Genomic DNA, 17,716 nt, shown 5'->3' with positions numbered 1-17,716 from the left:
CGAGCTGCATCGAAAACGCTAGGGGAATGTCTCCAGCGTGACCGCGCTCTGAATCACATGTGTAATCTGACCAATGGAAGGGCAAGACGTCACGGGCGGGTGACGTAATCGACCTGCTTCATTCCTAGAAGCTGATGCCGGCTCCGCCGCACGTGCTTTTATGCTTCCTGGTCGATTACGTCACCCGCCTGTGATGTCTCGCCCTTCCATTGGACAGATTACACATGTGATTCAGAGCGCGGTCATTCTGGAGACATTCCCCTAGCGTTTTCGACGCAGCATCTCGTTCCCTTTGGGGAACCATGGTTACATACGTAACCTGAGACGATTTATGATTCTTGAGGTTGCTGGCTGCTAAGAGCATTTTACATCACCTACTGTTTCACATTAACTGCATGAAACAAATCAATCCCCAGATCAAACGTCCAATCAATCAATGTTCAGACACCAGCTATTTGATCAATATGTCAGTCATTTCCGCTATATTTTGCTCAGAAACGTGCTAGTCACGTCTTGGATACAAAAATGAAAACACAAAGGGACTAAAAACCAATTATATTATATAACAAAGTGGCATTTAAAGTAATATAGTACAAGCACAATACATTTTACAGTATATATAACATTTCACAAAATTAGGTTTTTATGAAGAATCAGAATTTGAAAGTGCTATTGTTTAAAATAAAGACCAAAAGTGTTTAAATCTCTGTGAAATATGCTTATTGTTAACAATGAACTACACTGGTGGTTATTTGGACATCTGTATGAATTTTAGGGGAATGAAAAACTAACTTCATACTGTACATTCTATTTCGGTCCAATGAAATGAAATAAATATTTCAGATTTTTTGAAACACAATACCATTCAAAAGTTTGGGGTCGGTAAGATTTTATAATCATTTTGAAAGAAATCTTTTATGCTCACCAATGCATTTATTTGATCAGTATATGCATTAAAAACAGTAATATAAAATATTATTACAATTCAAAACAATTATATCTATTCAATGTATTTTAAAATAATAATTTATTCCTATAATGGCAAAGCTGAATTTTCAGCTGCCATTACTTGAGTCTTTTCGGTGTCACATGATCCTTCAGAGATAATTATAATATGCTGATTTGGTGCTTAAGAAACATGTTATTATTGCCGATGAAAGGAAAGTTCAAAGGAACAGCATTTATTTGAAATCTTTCTTACATTATAAATGTCTTTATGGTCTCTTTTGATCAATTACCCTTTCTGAATGAGAATAATTTTTTTCTCTCTTGGAAAAAAACAATATTACTGACCCCAAACTTTTAAACATTATGCACTGACTGACATAAATCCACATTGTAGAGAATGCATAAACTACGCACAAATAATCAAATATTTCTTCACCCTGCGTTCTTTATTATTTATGTGTTTGATAAGGTGTTTTTCCATGCCCAGTCTTGGAATGATTCATGAGGTGAAGTATTTAAAACATGTATAGGGAGAATGTATATACACAGACATGGTGTGATTAAGAGAGGAAATGGTGCTACTAATGTCAGCCAGGATGATATCTGCAAGACTATATTAAATCCAAGCCAAAGCGCTCAGAGGTAAACTATTTCTGGCACTAATTAAAGGGTGTGTCCTGACTATATGCCTCACTGAACCATGAACCCTATGTGTGTGTGTAGATCTATAGGTATGTGCCTCAATATATGAGTTAAATTAACCATCATCAAAACATTAATTTATGTGGACTTCAAAATATAGATGATAAGAAGCTTCACTAGAAGGTCAAGTTTAAAGGGTGCAGTTGTCCTGTCCCTTTAGCAGAAAACACCCCCAAAGCATAATGTTTCCACCTCCATGTTTGACGGTGGGGATGGTGTTCTTGGGGTCATAGGCAGCATTCCTCCTCCTCCAAACATGGAGAGTTGAGTTGATGTCAAAGAGCTCGATTTTGGTCTCATCTGACCACAACACTTTCACCCAGTTCTCCTTTGAATCATTGGGAAACTTCAGACGAGCCTGTACATGTGCTTTATTGAGCAGGGTGACCCTGCTTGCTGCAGGGTTTCAGTCCTTCACGGCATAGCGTGCTACAAATTGTTTTCTTGGTGACTATGGTCCCAGCTGCCTTGAGATCACTGACAAGATCCTCCAGTGTAGTTCTGGGCTGATTCCTCACCGTTCTCATGATCATTGGAACTCCACGAGGTGAGATCTTGCATGGGGCCCCAGTCCAAGGGAGATTGACAGTTATTCTGTTACTTCCATTTGCGAATAATCACCTATAAATAATGTCACCTTCTTACCAAGCTGCTTGGCGATGGTTTTGTAGCCCATTCCAGCCTTGTGTAGGTCTACAATCTTGTCCCTGTCATCTTTGGACAGCTCTTTGGTCTTCGCCATGATGGAGAGTTTGGAATCTGATTGACTGATTGCTTCTGTGGACAGGTTGTCTTTTGTACAGGTAACAAACTGAGATTAGCAGCACTCCCTTTAAGAGAGTTCTCCTAATCTCAGTTTCTTACTTGTATAAAAGACACCTGGGAGCCAGAAATCTTGCTGATTGATAGGGGATCAAATACTTATTTGAGTTATTAAAATGCAAATCAATTTATAACTTTTTTTAAATGCGTTTTTCTGGATTCTTTTTTTTATTATTATTCTGTCTCTCACAGTTCAAATAAACCTAAAAATTGTCCTCCGGGCTAAAGAGGAGGCAGACCTTCTAGCGTGTTATCAGTGTTCACTTCAAAGACCAGCATCTCTGATGGTATGGGGGTGCATATGTGCATACGGTATGGGCAGCTTTCATGTTTTGGAAGGCACAATGAATGTTGAAAGGTATATAAAGCAACATATGCTCCCCTCCAGATGACGTCTATTTCAGGGAAGGCCTTGTGTATTTCTGCAGGTCAATGCAAAACGTCTCAGGTTACATATGTTACCCTGGTTCCCTGAAGGGAACGAGACGCTGCGTCGAAGCGCTAGGGGAACGTCTTCCGCATGACCGCGCTCTGAATCACGTGTGTAATCTGACCAATGGAAGGGGCGAGACGTCATAGGCGGGTGACGTCACCGACCGGGAAGCATAAAAGCATGTGCAGTGGAGCCGGCGTTTGCTTCTAGGAATGAAGCATCCGCCTGCAGGGATGCCGGAAGTATGCCCTCGAGACGCAGCGTCTTGTTCCCTTCAGGGAACCAGGGTTACATACGTAACCTGAGACGTTCCCTTCCAGGAACTCGAGCTGCGTCGATACGAACAGACTGTTCTCCCGAGGGCACTGGGGGGAGACGGACACCATATAATGAGGTGTAACTCACTCGTCCCCAGAGGGGCCTGCCCTCGTAAGCCCTGGGCCACACTCGTCAGGACTTCTTGGCCGAGGACCTCTTAGACTGAAGTACGGTCCGCAGATCCGGCTTAGCCTTAGAAGTCTCCGACCCAGAGCGTTTGTCGACTCGGCTCCCGCCCAGCAGCCCTCTGAGCTAGAGACCGACGAGGGAGAAACCGCTGGAACGCCGCCGCTTGTTTACGGGCCTCCTGGTACCCATCGACGACGGAATTGACGGTGTCGCCGAACAGGCCAGAAGGCGCAAGCGGGGCGTCCATGAGGAAGATCCTATCCTTCTCTTGCATGTCGGATAGGGTCAACCACAAGTGTCTCTCCACAGCCACCAGTGCTGCCATAGACCTGCCGATGGCGCAGCCGGTCTCTTTGGTGGGGCGGAGAAACAAATCAGCGGTTTTACGGAGCTCAGCAATATCCTCAGGACTGAACTCCTCTCCCTCATCTAGCTCCTTGAGCAGGTCGGCTTGGTACGCCTGTAACACCGCCATGGTGTGCAGACACGCACCAGCCTGACCTGCAGCTGCGTACCCCTTGCCCACCAGCGCTGAAGTTGTGTGCAGCGGCTTGGTAGGCAAGGTCGGAGCCTTCAGAGATGACACCGCGCCAGGGAACAGATAGCTCGCAAGCGTCTGTTCCACCCGGGGCATCACTCTGTAACCGTGCGGGGATGAAGAGACGGATCGAGAAGGGTGTAGATCGGGGAAAAACGGCTCCGACGTGAAGGTGGCGGCCTGACACGCAGAAATCTCTCATCTAACTTGCTTTTCTGCGGTTCGGACGGCTTCTCGGCGGGCCACCTGACTTTAACTTGGCCACTGCACGAGTAACCACCTCCACGAGCTCCTCATACTGGGGCGACTGAGGATGCGAAACCTCATCGGCGCTCTCCACATCAACCTCCTCGGAGGAAGATAGGAGAAGCGTCGAGCCGCCTCCCCGGGGAGCGGCCCCTGGGTCTGATAGGCGGGGAAGGAGATAGGGACTGGCCCGTCTCCATTCCCTCTATCAGATCCACCTGCGAACCCCACGAGTGCCTTGGCGGCAGCGGGACCAGCGCCGCGGGGAATGCTGGCGAAGGCAGCTCCCTCGAGAGCCGACTCTGCGTGACTCGCTCCCAAGCAGACCACACACAGACCGTGAGTATCCCCCGCAGTGATGTAGTGTCTGCAAGGGGGAACACACGGTCTGAAATGTGATCTGCTGTCGCCCAAGTGCTTAGACTTCTGAGCACTCTTAGACATGTTTAACTGGAGCTTATAGTGTGCTTATAAGAGACAAACAACACTAAATAAGACTCACAACATGAAATGACAGACACACAGACAGAGTGGCTGTTGCTGAATGATAAAAAGCAAACGCCGGCTCCACCGCACGTGCTTTTATGCTTCCTGGTCGGTGACGTCACCCGCCTATGACGTCTCGCCCTTCCATTGGTCAGATTACACACGTGATTCAGAGCGCGGTCACGCTGAAGACGTTCCCCTAGCATTTTGACGCAGCTCGAGTTCCTGGAAGGGAACCACATACTGCAGCTATTAAAACAGCATGGCTTCGTAGTGGAAGAGTCCGGGTGCTGAATTGGCCTGCCTGCAGTCCAGATCTTTCACCTATAGGGAACATTTGGCACATCATTAAACGAAAAATACGTCAAAGATTACCACAAACTCTTCAGCAGCTGGAAACCTATATCAGGCAACAATGGGACCAAATTCCAACACCAAAACTCCAGAGACTCATAACCTTGATGCCCAGATATCTTCAAACTCTTTTGAAAAGAAGAGGAAATGCTACACCATGGTAAACATGCCCCCGTCCCAACTATTTTGAGACCTGTAGCAGGTATCAACTTTGAAATGAGCTCATTTTGTGCATAAAATTTCTCAGTTTAAACATTTGTTATGCTATGTTATCTGTGTTCTATTGTGAATAAAATATTGGCTCATACTTTTAGTTTTCATTTTATTCAAATTTTAAAAAATGTCCCAACATTTCCGGAATTCGGGTTGCATTAATGTATTAAAAGCAGTGTATTATGTGCAGTAGAGTATTTATTGAGAGAGATTGACTGAGAAAGTGTGATAAAATGCATCTGATCCAGCATTCATTCTTCAGACCAATCTCATATTCTCAATAAAACATTAGTTTGAATGTCCGATATGCTCATGTTATCCTTTCCTCTGGTGATTCCTGATGATAGCCCTGCTCTGTGCATTTATTGGCTGCAAAGAAAAAATTTACTAGAAAACCAGAAAAATACACATTAAGGAAATATTTATTTCCAGTTTTGATGTTCATATGTTCTCAAAGATCTCAGCTTACATCTAAATTTAGTTTGTTATACTTCTCATTAGAGATGTGAATGTTTAAGAATACGCAACACAACAAAATGCAATGTTGCAAAATGCTTTGATGTTATTAATAAGCAAACATTTGTTTACAGCTAAAAATTACAGTAAATAATGTCAGAATAACTCCCTTGAAACAAGCCTTCAAAGTCACGGTAGCATAATAATTGCATTAAATTGCATCACAGCTGCATTTCCAAAAAAAAATTAATTTTTGGGTTTCTGCCACATATTTTTCAAGCTAACCCTGCTAGCTTAAACCCTCCACCGAGGCCTAGACTAAATCTCTGTGTTGTGTTTTCCTTGCGTCGTCTTGAAGCAGAACGAAAGTCTAATTTGCTGGAGATGGCTGTGGTCTGCTGGAGACAGCACTGAATGAATGGCTCATTAACTCCTGCATAAGCACTCAGCGAGCTTGTGATGGTGGAAAATGAATTTATGCAGTCTTCTGCCAGACATAACATCAAACTCATAGCAAACTGGGGAAAATCATAAGGGGGGAAAAGGGAGGGTGGAAGGAAGCTGGAAAGAGAAAGAGAGGGAAAGAGACTTTAAGTGGAAAGTCTGACCTTCTTGCCTCAAATAAGTGACATTCTTAAAACTCGCTGAAATGTAAGTCACAGATCCCCTGGTCACGCTGTCCAGCATCAACAGCAAAAAAGGGTCTTTCAGATAGATGAACCGGCCTGCGGTTCCCCCTGTGAGAGGTGTGGGGGGTCGCGAAGGAGTTGATGTAACCAGAATGAACTTTACAGCACATTAGCTGAGGCAGTGTATGTGTCTGGCCACTAAAGCAAGTTTCTAGCTTAGTTAGCAGCGCTCTGGAGCTGAGCGATGCATTTCGAACATTGGATTTGAGGTTAATTACCTGGCAAATAACATTTAGTCATAGTTTATTTACTTTGGAATTACATAAAATCAATTTTAAAAAATGAGCTCAAAATAGTGCCTCATTGTCAACAAAAAAAGTGCCAAAAAATTGGTTTATAATTGTTATTTAATATGTTAGACATACTTAAAGCAATTTATGATCAAATATCATTCACAGTGCCAGAATGATATAATAATCATGACAATTCCAATTACAGAATCAGATTTATCCTTCACACTATTTATTTATTCATTGCTGAATTAACTAAAGACAATGGTTGAAGAAATATTATTTTTTGAATACAAGTTTGACACTGCTATACAAAGACTTGTAACTTGAATAACCCAATAAAAGTAATACTTAAAACTAAAACCTCATATGTTTATTCATCAAAACTTTGAAACACGCACTGCATTATCAAGAATACAGTCAATGTTAATGTAAAGATGTAAACCTTATTTACAAATATGTATATAAAATGTAATCATCCAGTACTTGAATTTCTCAACTGTGATGGCATGCAAATATCGTATAATTAATATTAAAGAAAACAAATTCGCAATCAGTTTTGACTGTATTTACATATCTTGATGCTTTGCTTCACTATTCAAAATAAATGGCTCAATTAAATATTTTGTGAATTAATCTGAATTTAATTTAGGTTGTTTTCAAGTTTACCATTTTGCATCTGCCTGCGTTGCAAGTTGCATTGTGTCAATTGCTTGCAGTATAGATTGAGAAAGAGCAACTGAATTTTCCACAAAAAAAAAACTGAATTAACCTCAAGAAATACATTGCAGTACCATACTATACAACATAACTGAAAAGTTCAGCAGGGTAAATGAAATGGACAGACGGTATATGACTTGTCTCTAAAGGCAAGCAAAGGTATGTGAAATGAATGGTGTTGAAATGGGGAAGACTCCCACTGTTCCAACATTATCTGTGTTGATTTGGGGTTATGAGGTCTGAACACTTCAATCACTTCATGTTTGTTCATCTCAGTGAGTCAGGGAGGGATAAAGAGATGTAATGAATGACGGTACAGCACACGTTAAAATGAAGATTAAGATTGCAGACCAAGGCTAAGATTATGGAGAGAGAGAGAGCAGTCTGGCTCTGACTGATTAACTGGAAAGTCTTATATTGTTTTAATGACCTTAATAGATATTTTACTAATGATGCGGCAGGGAGGCAGTCCAGAGGAAATACCTGTACGTGAACTGCATCCAGTGTGAACAAATCAAGAATAAACTCAGTTTCTGGAGATCTCAGCCAATACAACAGACCCTACATTCTAGAACTTTACGATTTTGCTTTTCATTTCATTTACCCTTGATTTCAAGTTAAGTAAATTAAAAATAAAACACTGTAAACGTTTTTAGTGTTTTAGATTATCTAAATGTAAATATTGGAGGAAATGAGCATGTAATTTTATATATATATATATATATATATATTCCGGCGCATGGTGTAGAAGGGTTGTCCCTATTCTTTCAATGAGTAATGGGTATGTTTTGGGCATAACGTGCAATAAACCAATCAGAGTTTCATCTCCCATTCCCTTTAAGAGCCAGTTGCGCTCGTGCCATGGCAGATTCGCTATTTACATGGTGGAATTTGCAAGAGCAAAGAAAAATGAAAAAGAAAAATGCTTTTTAGAACCAGATGGTGTCAGATGGTTGCTAACCAACCATCCTTGACCCACTGGTTAAAAATCGTATTACTTCTAGTAAATTTATTGCATGCAAATAAGGGCACTGCATTGTGAAATACCGTTTGCCACTTAGTATGATCTATCGCACAGCTTCTGTACACACTATACATGTAACTGCACAGTATACATATTACTGCAAAAATATCAAGAGTATGTCAATATGGTTTTCCAAACATGCATTCTCCCAATGATAAGAGCAGACTAGAAGGCATGTGTCCTCCAATCACAGATGATTCCCAGGTGACCTCTGGTTTCAAAATTCTACTTATCAGTAACCACAGACTAACCACTGAATGATGAGAGGAGAGAAAGATAAGTTTGTGCGTGTGCGTGTGTGTGTGAAGAGAGAATGTGATAATAGATAAAGACTACACACATTCTACACTGCAAAGAAATAAACTATTTATTCATTGCAGGAAAATGAATTCCAGAAGCAGAGGAGGTTCCTCACTTCTTGGCTACTGCCACAATAATGCTAACTTCTGTTTTCAACACTAACTCTGTTTCAAATCTAACACACAACAGCAAATGTACACATAAAAGTGCAAGTATTTATAGCAATATATAGAGAATAGCAAGAGTAAAACATTAATATAGCCTTACAAAAAAATTACAGTATCTGTAACCTCCTATGCAGGCTCTACCCATAAAGCTTTTAAAGGAATAGTTCCATATTTTTTTAGGTTTTACCCTGACAAAATAAATATCTCCTAACGCCAAGCTTGATGCAGAACATTGCATTGGTGAACAGGCTCCACTAACAATCAACAGGATTTGGAAAGCCAGAAAAATTGTTTACAGCTGTTTGACTGAGCTGTTAAAATTGAACACAACAAGAGAAAGCAAACCAGACTTCCACAGCTGGTGGCAACACACAGTGTAGTTTAAGGGCACATAAAATGTCTGTACCCATACAGAAAGAAACCGCTCAGCACGTTACAAATTCTCACAAGCCAGTAATCTGAACGAACATACAACACTGAGCAGCTGCTGACAAAAGAATAGCTTTGTTTTTGTGCTTAACTTGTTATTCTATTAGCAATAAAGCTAGCAATAAAGCAGGGGAAGTCGTGGCCTAATGGTTAGAGAGTCAGACTTATAATCCAGAGGTTGCGGGTTTGAGTCTCGGGCCAGTAGGGATTGTAGGTCGGGGGAGGGTGAATGTACAGCGCTCTCTCCACCCTCAATACCACGACTGAGGTGCCCTTGAGCAAGGCACCGAACCCCCAACTGCTCCCCGGGTGCCGCAGCATAAATGGCTGCCCACTGCTCTGGGTGTGTGTTCACGGTGTGTGTGTGTTCACTGCTGTGTGTGTGCACGTTGGATGGGTTAAATGCAGAGCACGAATTCCGAGTATGGGTCACCATACTTGGCTGAATGTCACTTCACTTCACTTCACTAGATGGAAAATGTTTCTTTGAGTTTTACAGAATAGACAGGAAAAAGAAAAAGATGTCAATGTAACATTTTCCAAAGAAGGGAGCAACCTAAGTGATACTTGCTCTGAGGTGACCTTTGAGAAAGGTAAGACCTCCACAAAAACGGTCCAGTTCACAGAAACGACACCTTGTCAACGTTCATTCCTTTATTCACTAGGCATTTTTCCCCAAGGGTACCCTGTGGAGGCCATCTTGGTGAAGGCTTTCATGTTTTCTAGAGTGTTTCTGCACCTCACAGCCTTGCACAGTGAGGGGGCGGGGGTCACTTTCTCTGTCGGGGTGCTTACAAAGCTTGATTCACTTCCGGGAGCCCTCAGGGATAAAGCACTACAGTCTGAACAGTAAATAATAGAAGCAAAATCTGTCAATTTCGTCTTAATTCCAATGTTGACTGGTCCGCCTCTGCCATGCAAGATTCAGCCTAGACACGAGTTACTTATATAATATGACACATATCGAAAGTATATTGTAGCCTGGTTAGGGCTGAGTGATATGAGCAAAAATTCATATCTCTGTATTTTTTGGCTGATTTGCGGTATACGGTATATATCTCTGTGTGGGGTGTGGGGAAGTCGTGGGTGGGGAAGTCGTGGCCTAATGGTTAGAAAGTCGGACTTGTAATCCGAAGGTTGCGGGTTCGAGTCCCCGGCCGGCAGGAATTGTAGGTGGGGGGAGTGAATGTCCAGCGCTCTCTCCACCCTCAATACCACGACTGAGGTGCCCTTGAGCAAAGCACCGAACCCCCAAGTGCTCCCCAGGCGCTGCAGCATAAAAAATGGCTGCCCACTGCTCCGGGTGTGTGTTCACTGCTGTGTGTGTGCACGTTGGATGGGTTAAATGCAGAGCACGAATTCCGAGTATGGGTCACCATACTTGGCTGAATGTCACTTCACCTTCACCTTTTGTATTTGGATTAAACAAATAAACAAATAAAGTGAATGTAAACATAGGCATATGTTATGTTAAAAAAGGTTTAAAATCACATTACATTCTAACATTGCAATCTAAAAACAAAAATAATGATTTTAAAGCAGAAGTTAAATTTACAAAATTAAAAATGAAAATAATAAAAAAGCACAGACTAATTGAGTAAAAAGGCTGTTTTGATTACCCCATTAGAGTCACTTTACAGTTAGTGCAATCATACAAATACACTTGTAGGTTTAAAATTCTACATATGTCACATTTGTTTATTAACTACAAGTATTTCAGCAAAATGTATATTTTAGTAAGAATTATTGCTCTCCTATTACATTGCTCGTCTGTTTGGCGCTCGTTCTAAATGAAGTCTGTGAAGTTTAGCGGAGAATTTCAAAGCAGAAGGCTCATGCACTTCTGACAGCAAAATGGAAATATTTCCATGGCTTTCTAACATTTACAGATGGAGAATATACCTGTGAAATGTAAGTTATGCATTTTGGAAAACAGCACATCTCAAACACATTAAACAGCATGAGTCTCTGTCAGTGGCACACGCAGCCTTTCTGTCAGAGCAGTTTTAAAATGAAACTAAACTATAGGCTTCTATATTTTACGAGTTTTTTAAAGCCCTTCATATAAAGTTTGTAACATGTTTAGAACAAATTGTACTATGCACTTTCTCCGCAGCAGCTCAGTCTGTGTCCTCTATTTTCAGATGCGCTCGTTTCAAACTACGGTATATTGATATAAACGGTATTGCCTTATATCGTATTGCTTATAAAGAATATATCGATATATCGTACAAACTCGATATAACGCCCAACCCTAAGCCTGGTGCTGTGGGCTTCTATTTAGAGCGAGTGCACTTTGTTGCAGTCATATTTGAAGGGAAGTTGTAAGTCTGAGTTGTTGAGATGTCTGAAGTAATTACAGCATATTTATAATGGACAATACACGCCTGGACCTCGTCTCACTTTGCTTTGTTTGCGTTTTTGGAGGCTTCTGAATGTCAACTTAGACTTGGGGGCTCTAGTCCTATAAAGCAAGCAGCTTTCTAACCAAATTTTCCATCGATTGTTGGTTATACAATGGATGAGTTTTGAAAGCTCTGCCAACACAAGTCCTGTTCCCAATTTTAATGGCTCCAGCTACTCTCTTTGTGGGAGAACAATGATCAGGTTGGACTTTTTCTGTGGTTGGCTCTTGTGGCTTTGGCAGTGAACATGACCTTTAATGAGCTCCTTCGAATTCGCGCTAAAGAACTACCAAACCACGCACATTCAAAGACGCAGCAAGATACCAATTTTGTCCATGGTGCTTGTATAACCAAGAATTGTTCTGTGGTGTGGATAAAGCTGCTATCAGTAATGTTTGCTTAATAAAATGTTTTACACATGAAGAAATGACTTCAGTCTGCAGTCATATCAATAGACTAACAATATCTTACATGAAGTTGGTTGACGAATGGGAGCTTACATGCTGACATCATGTGACCCTACTTTCATGGACTAAATGAGTCATGGATGATTATGAATAGAAGCATTTCTAGTGGTATTGGTAAATGAAACCTTTTGTTTTTGCATGATGCTGCATCAATGCCAATTGGGATCAGTATGCATCCAAAATCATTGCAGCCATTACAACTAGCGCACAACGACAACAACAAAGGACCTGTTGTAAAAAAGTAATGATACTAGCTTTTCTGCAGTACTGAGTAATGAGCACTGAGTAATGAAGAGTGTCAAGAGTTTCTATTTACAATGTATTGTAGCCACTCACAGACATGAACGTGTGAATGCAATGGTCAATCAGAGACATTTAGGTCCACTTAATAGCACTTAAAACATTGTTCTGTTCACTTCCTTGAATCATTTCATTATAACCAACAAAGTGTGAACAGTATGTAAATAAGAAATTGATTGCAACTGGATTTTTTGCAAGGGTGAGTTACTTTGTACACTCTTCATATCACAGTCATGCAAAGACGACAGAAAATGCACTTGCAACTGCTGTCTGAGTGCAACCTGGATGCGTCAGTGAATGGTGAGATATTTTCCTAAATAAAATTATCCTGCCTAGCCATTTAAGAAAGTGTATTTTTATCTTATATTATTTATGTTTAAATATTGTTTGTTTGAGTTTTGTTTAGTTCAATTTGTTAATTAAGAAAGAAAATTGTAAACGTCATAAGGGCGTGGTAAATTGGACGGCAGTACGCCGGAAGAAAGGGAGTGGGTCAGACATAATGTTTTACCACTTCATACGTTTTTGTTTATAGAATCCCTTTTTTGGAACGAGTTTCTTTGGTATAATTTGTTTCTTAATTTTAATATATTTTTTGTTGGTCAATTATCTACCTAAATAAACAAGAAGAAGGAATAAACGCTTTGTGGAATGACGTGCGTTCAAGACAAAGCCCGCTACCATGCTTCCGCAGCCAAAACAAAAGGCCAAAACACTTGTCTGCATCATCTCAGTGACCTTTTATGAGATTTTACGCATCCGCAGCAAAGTGAATTTAGTGTTTTCAGTGTGGATGAGGAAGTTTTAGAAAACGCTTACAAATGCTAGTGTGGATGGAGAGTGTTTTGAAACGAAAACGCCATTTTCAAATGTAGCCTATCCAGCGTATATAGCCTAAAGCATTTAAGCGGAGTCATGTTTGGAAAATAGAAAGAATTCAGTAACAAGAGTCAGAACGTGCAACATTCCCTGCCACAAATTAGTTGGTCTGCATTATAAAACATGAACAGTAGCTCCTACCAAGAACCAAATACAACCTATTTAAAAAAAAAAACTTTAAAAACACTGCAGATGAATTCTGAAGCCACTTTGCTTTTCTGATGTCATTCAATGCTGAATTTACTGTAAATAGACTTTAAATTAAATCACAGTCTTTATTTATTGTGCTAACTATAAATTCAGTGTCACATCCACTTCGTATATAAGTAAATCAGCTTAGGTGGGAGATGAAGAGCTACCGTTGGGTGGGAGTCACAATTCTCCTGGATTATGTCTGGATTACATTTGTCAGAAGAACACTTAATAAGAGGGATTATAAACCAGCAATCTAGAGTGCTAATGGGGTGTGTGTCAGAGTTACTGCCTCAGCACCGCTATAAGATACACATTAGTAAAACCAAGTTCACCCATTTGCGTAAATAAAAACGCATTACACAAGGGAATGATAGACAATGAAAACATGTGAACTCAACTTCCTTGGGGTGTGACACAGGTGGAGGATATAACCTCCTAAGCATAATAATGTCTTGCATTGCATCACTGTTTAGTGAAGTCCAACCAAGTTCTCTCGAGCAATAAAGCACAGAGACGACTTGATCTCAGATGACTAAATTAAACCAATGCTTCAAAGAAAACTGGTCTCTTATCAATGAGCAGCCTCAAAGGCTTTTAAAGCAGTGAAATTAGGAACATGAGGAAGTTGAAAAGGAAACAGTTAGGCTTCAAATTAATGTGTTCGTTTCCATGTGCAATGATCCACTACTAAGAATGACAAAGTGAAACACCAATATTAAATGGTACTCAGAAGTTATGTAACAGCAAATCTCCAACCAAGTTAGCACTGCAGGGTACTAACTAAATCCAAATCAAAGGTAAATCTGTCCAAACCCATCGGTCCAGATTCTTTGGATATTTATCAGCTCGATCTGACCATGAAAGCACACCAGGTTCTGCAGTGAGTGATAGACGACAAACTAACCTAAGTTTTCATATAGCCTTCAGGCTAGATATCAGTACAGATATTAACAACCAGAGGCAACATATAGGTAGATGGAGCGTGCTTATTTCCGTAATTCTGCCAACCACCTAAACACAGCACTGGACAGGGTTTTGTAAACATAATTATCCCCGTATTCTTGGAAATGTCTTTAAAGCATGACAGGTGTCTAATCACATTCCAAGTAAGGACATGCAGTCCAGCACGTCAGTGTTTGCTTCAGGCACCACATTCAGCCATTTGACATTGGGGAGGTCTAAGAAGACTACAGAATCCAAGATAGGCCAAACAAGCACTGCTACAATGGAATACCAATGAAATGTGTTCACTTTTGATGCATTGCACATCAGTGTGACCCTGACTGGCCTTGCCACACCTTGATTGGTTTAATCCATTAATTTACTTCATTCCACCTGAAGAGTTTCACAAAGGATAATGGCATTCAACTAACATAACCATTCAATTAACACATTAAGCTAATCAACGATATTTTGATCTATTTAAAATACTTTTAGCATGTGGAGTTGACAATTTTGACCTCCCTCGACAAGTAAAAAATAAAATAAAAAAATAGGGATGCCTAGCACTGACATTGTTGTTCTTGAGTGATGTTCTTTAGAGGTGTATCTTTTAATAGCTTTAGCAGACTAGTGAAGCATACAAAATCATTTTAAAATCATGTTTGCCTAATGATAACAAGTTAATGAGGCATGACTGACAGGAGGAAAGACAGGTGGGTACTTTGTGGATGTGGATGTTTGTTCTTGCTGCGTTACATCTAACTGTGTTTCAGAAGTTTTTAAAGACAAGTAGGTAGGTGGACAGACAGACAGACAAACAAACAGACAGCTAGATAGACAGACAGACAGACAGACATCAAATCTAACACAATACCTCGTGAGGCTGTGAAAGCATGTGTGTGTGTGTGTGTGTGTGTGTGTGTGTGTGTGTGTGTGAGCGTGTGGAAGTATGAGACTGAGGAGAGACAGGGAAAGTAGAATGAAAGGAAAAGAATGAGGGAAAATGGACTTTGTAAGAAAGACAGGTCTGCCTAAATTTTCAGGGATCACTTCACTTCTTAGAAGGTGTTTTAAATCCTTTCATATAAGGGCATAGCGCACACTCCACCGCATCTTTCTTCCCTCCTTCCTTTAATCTGATCCTCTGGCCAATTCTCTCACGCAGACATAGACGCACACAATCTGAAACTCTTTTTCCAAAGACAGGAAAAGACACTGTGTTCTTTGGTGCCATTTCCACAAAATTAAGGGCCGAACAGCACAGATAAGACCTAATACATTAAACATGAGCTGCTCTTATCACTATTTGACATGAGCATGCCGTCTGTCTGTGGACACCTGTGACTTAAAAGCACTGGCCGAATCAAAATGCATTAAACATTTTGTGCACTTTGGTTATTGGCCTTTGCATTATTGAATGAAAGGCTCTTCTGTAAAACAATGTCAAAAGTGATTACCTTATAAATAATATCAGGCTTCTATTATATATAGGGGAGACCAGGGCTTGTCACATGGGAATTTTTCATAAATGTCAAATCTTTTTATTAGGGTAAGTTGTCATATGTGTTTTGTGGTGTAACTTCACACCGTTCACTAATTACAAATTATGCATGCAAAAAAAATATTTTCTTTTACATTTTGCACAGTGTTGTGCTACAATTTTTACATTTGGCCTTACATTAGGCCTGTGTTAGGCTATTTACACCCATAAAACTTATCTGCTATGCATAATTGCACATTACTTGTTGATAGTGCAGGCTGACTCTTCTCTATTCTAAAGGGAGAATACATTGATTGACATCTCATTATTGTCAGAACATTCCTTCACTACACCCCCGCCATCCGTTTCCATCAGTTTCATCTTCTAAAAGCTTCCGACCCTGTGCGCAAAGGTCCGTGCGAACTTTCACAGCATTTAAAGGATGTTTCAGATCTATTTTAGTTCACGCTTTCGGATTTCCCGAAACAAACAAAATATCTCATGATGAGCACGTCTGGCACCGGGTTATTATAACACATCAGTCATCGCTTCTCCCCCGCATTAAGGCATATGAAATGAATAACCGAAATGGTTAAAAATTGTCTCGCAATTTAAACATATATCTTAAACGCTAAAACACTGAGACAATCGTCGTGCGTCAGTCATGATGTATAAGCAAAAGGTTTTGCACAGTGCTCCCCAAAACAAAACAAAAATTGCTAGCAAAGTTACTAAATACTCCACGGAAAAAGGTGCAATGTGAAAAAGTAAGATAGGCCTGTTTACTTCATATATCAAATACTTCATATGTTTATACATATTAAAGATATAAAGCACACAGGATACCTTGGTACAGTTGTATAGGGTACATAATTTTGCGAACCCGTTTGTCTACTCAAAAGATTTATTCGTGATTACGCATCGCTAGCTCCGAGTCCAAACAGAGGACAGCAAACACGAGGCAAGATATTTGATTTGTGTAATACTTCCAGCGAAACATTTTATAAAGCAGTCCGCTACTTTATCAGCAAAATGGTTTTGCCTCGTTAATTAAAAATATACCATCTCATTACTAAGAAATGTTAAATAGCTTGCAATAGTGACGATACACTGCCCTACGCTATTTTTGTAAATAATGAAAAATTATATTCAGATTGATTATATAATATTATTCCAGAATTATATTCCAGAAACATATTCTAACAATGTGATTAACTAAATTTCACAAATGTAAGTTCACAGAAACAATTTTGAAACTGTAAAATACAACAGCTTTACTGTACATGCAGAGTTTAATTTATTAATTATTTACGCTATTAATTTAATGTAATTCTTAACGTTATTAACAGTGCTTACCTTACTAGCTAGAGTTCACTGAAAGGTAAAGATGCTCAAAGGAAAGAACTTGTTCTTGTCACTCCTTTGCATTTTGGTAGATCCACTAAAAGCGCGTTGTTCCTCTCCAGAAATGCACGGCTTGTCCTCGATCGTCCGTTGCCGTCCGGATATCTGCTTGTCGGTTCTCCGTATCACCCTGGTCACTAATTGCCAGGCCACTGGAATCTCCCGGAGCGCACGAGAGGAAGGCTTCTCCCGGCGCGTGAGCGTGATTGGCTAGAGTGTCAGTGACGCACCAGCAGGTGGCAGAGCGTTCATATATAAGAGCCATTCAGACCGCACCAACACATTCACAAACTGCACAGACCTGTTGAAGATGACTGTCTGCAAAAAAAACATTTTAGCTTTAGCAACTGCAATGATATCTTGGATATATATATATGATAAGCTTATGGTAAACAATTACGAAATACAGAACAATCAAACTGCAAAAATAGGAAACATAC

General features: G+C 40.3%; 1 protein-coding gene across 3 annotated transcripts in view; it reads right to left on the bottom strand.

The window, feature by feature from the left end:
- LOC306885919 (muscarinic acetylcholine receptor M3-like) overlaps positions 1 to 17,430 on the bottom strand; it is a 96,464-nt gene extending 79,034 nt beyond the window's left edge. For 2 of the 3 annotated variants that reach the window (XM_079442737.1, XM_079442739.1), the window contains exon 1: positions 17,229 to 17,430. The gene's annotated coding sequence lies outside the window, so the exon portion shown is untranslated. The remainder of the gene's footprint in view (positions 1 to 17,228) is intronic. The other variant, XM_079442738.1, reaches the window with a different exon arrangement.
- Between the last annotated feature and the right edge of the window lie 286 nt (positions 17,431 to 17,716).

Source organism: Barbus barbus (assembly GCF_936440315.1).
Source record: "Barbus barbus genome assembly, chromosome: 20".
NCBI lineage: Eukaryota > Metazoa > Chordata > Actinopteri > Cypriniformes > Cyprinidae > Barbus > Barbus barbus.
Note: the sequence above shows the minus strand (reverse complement) of the source record. Positions and strands in the feature narration are given on the sequence as shown.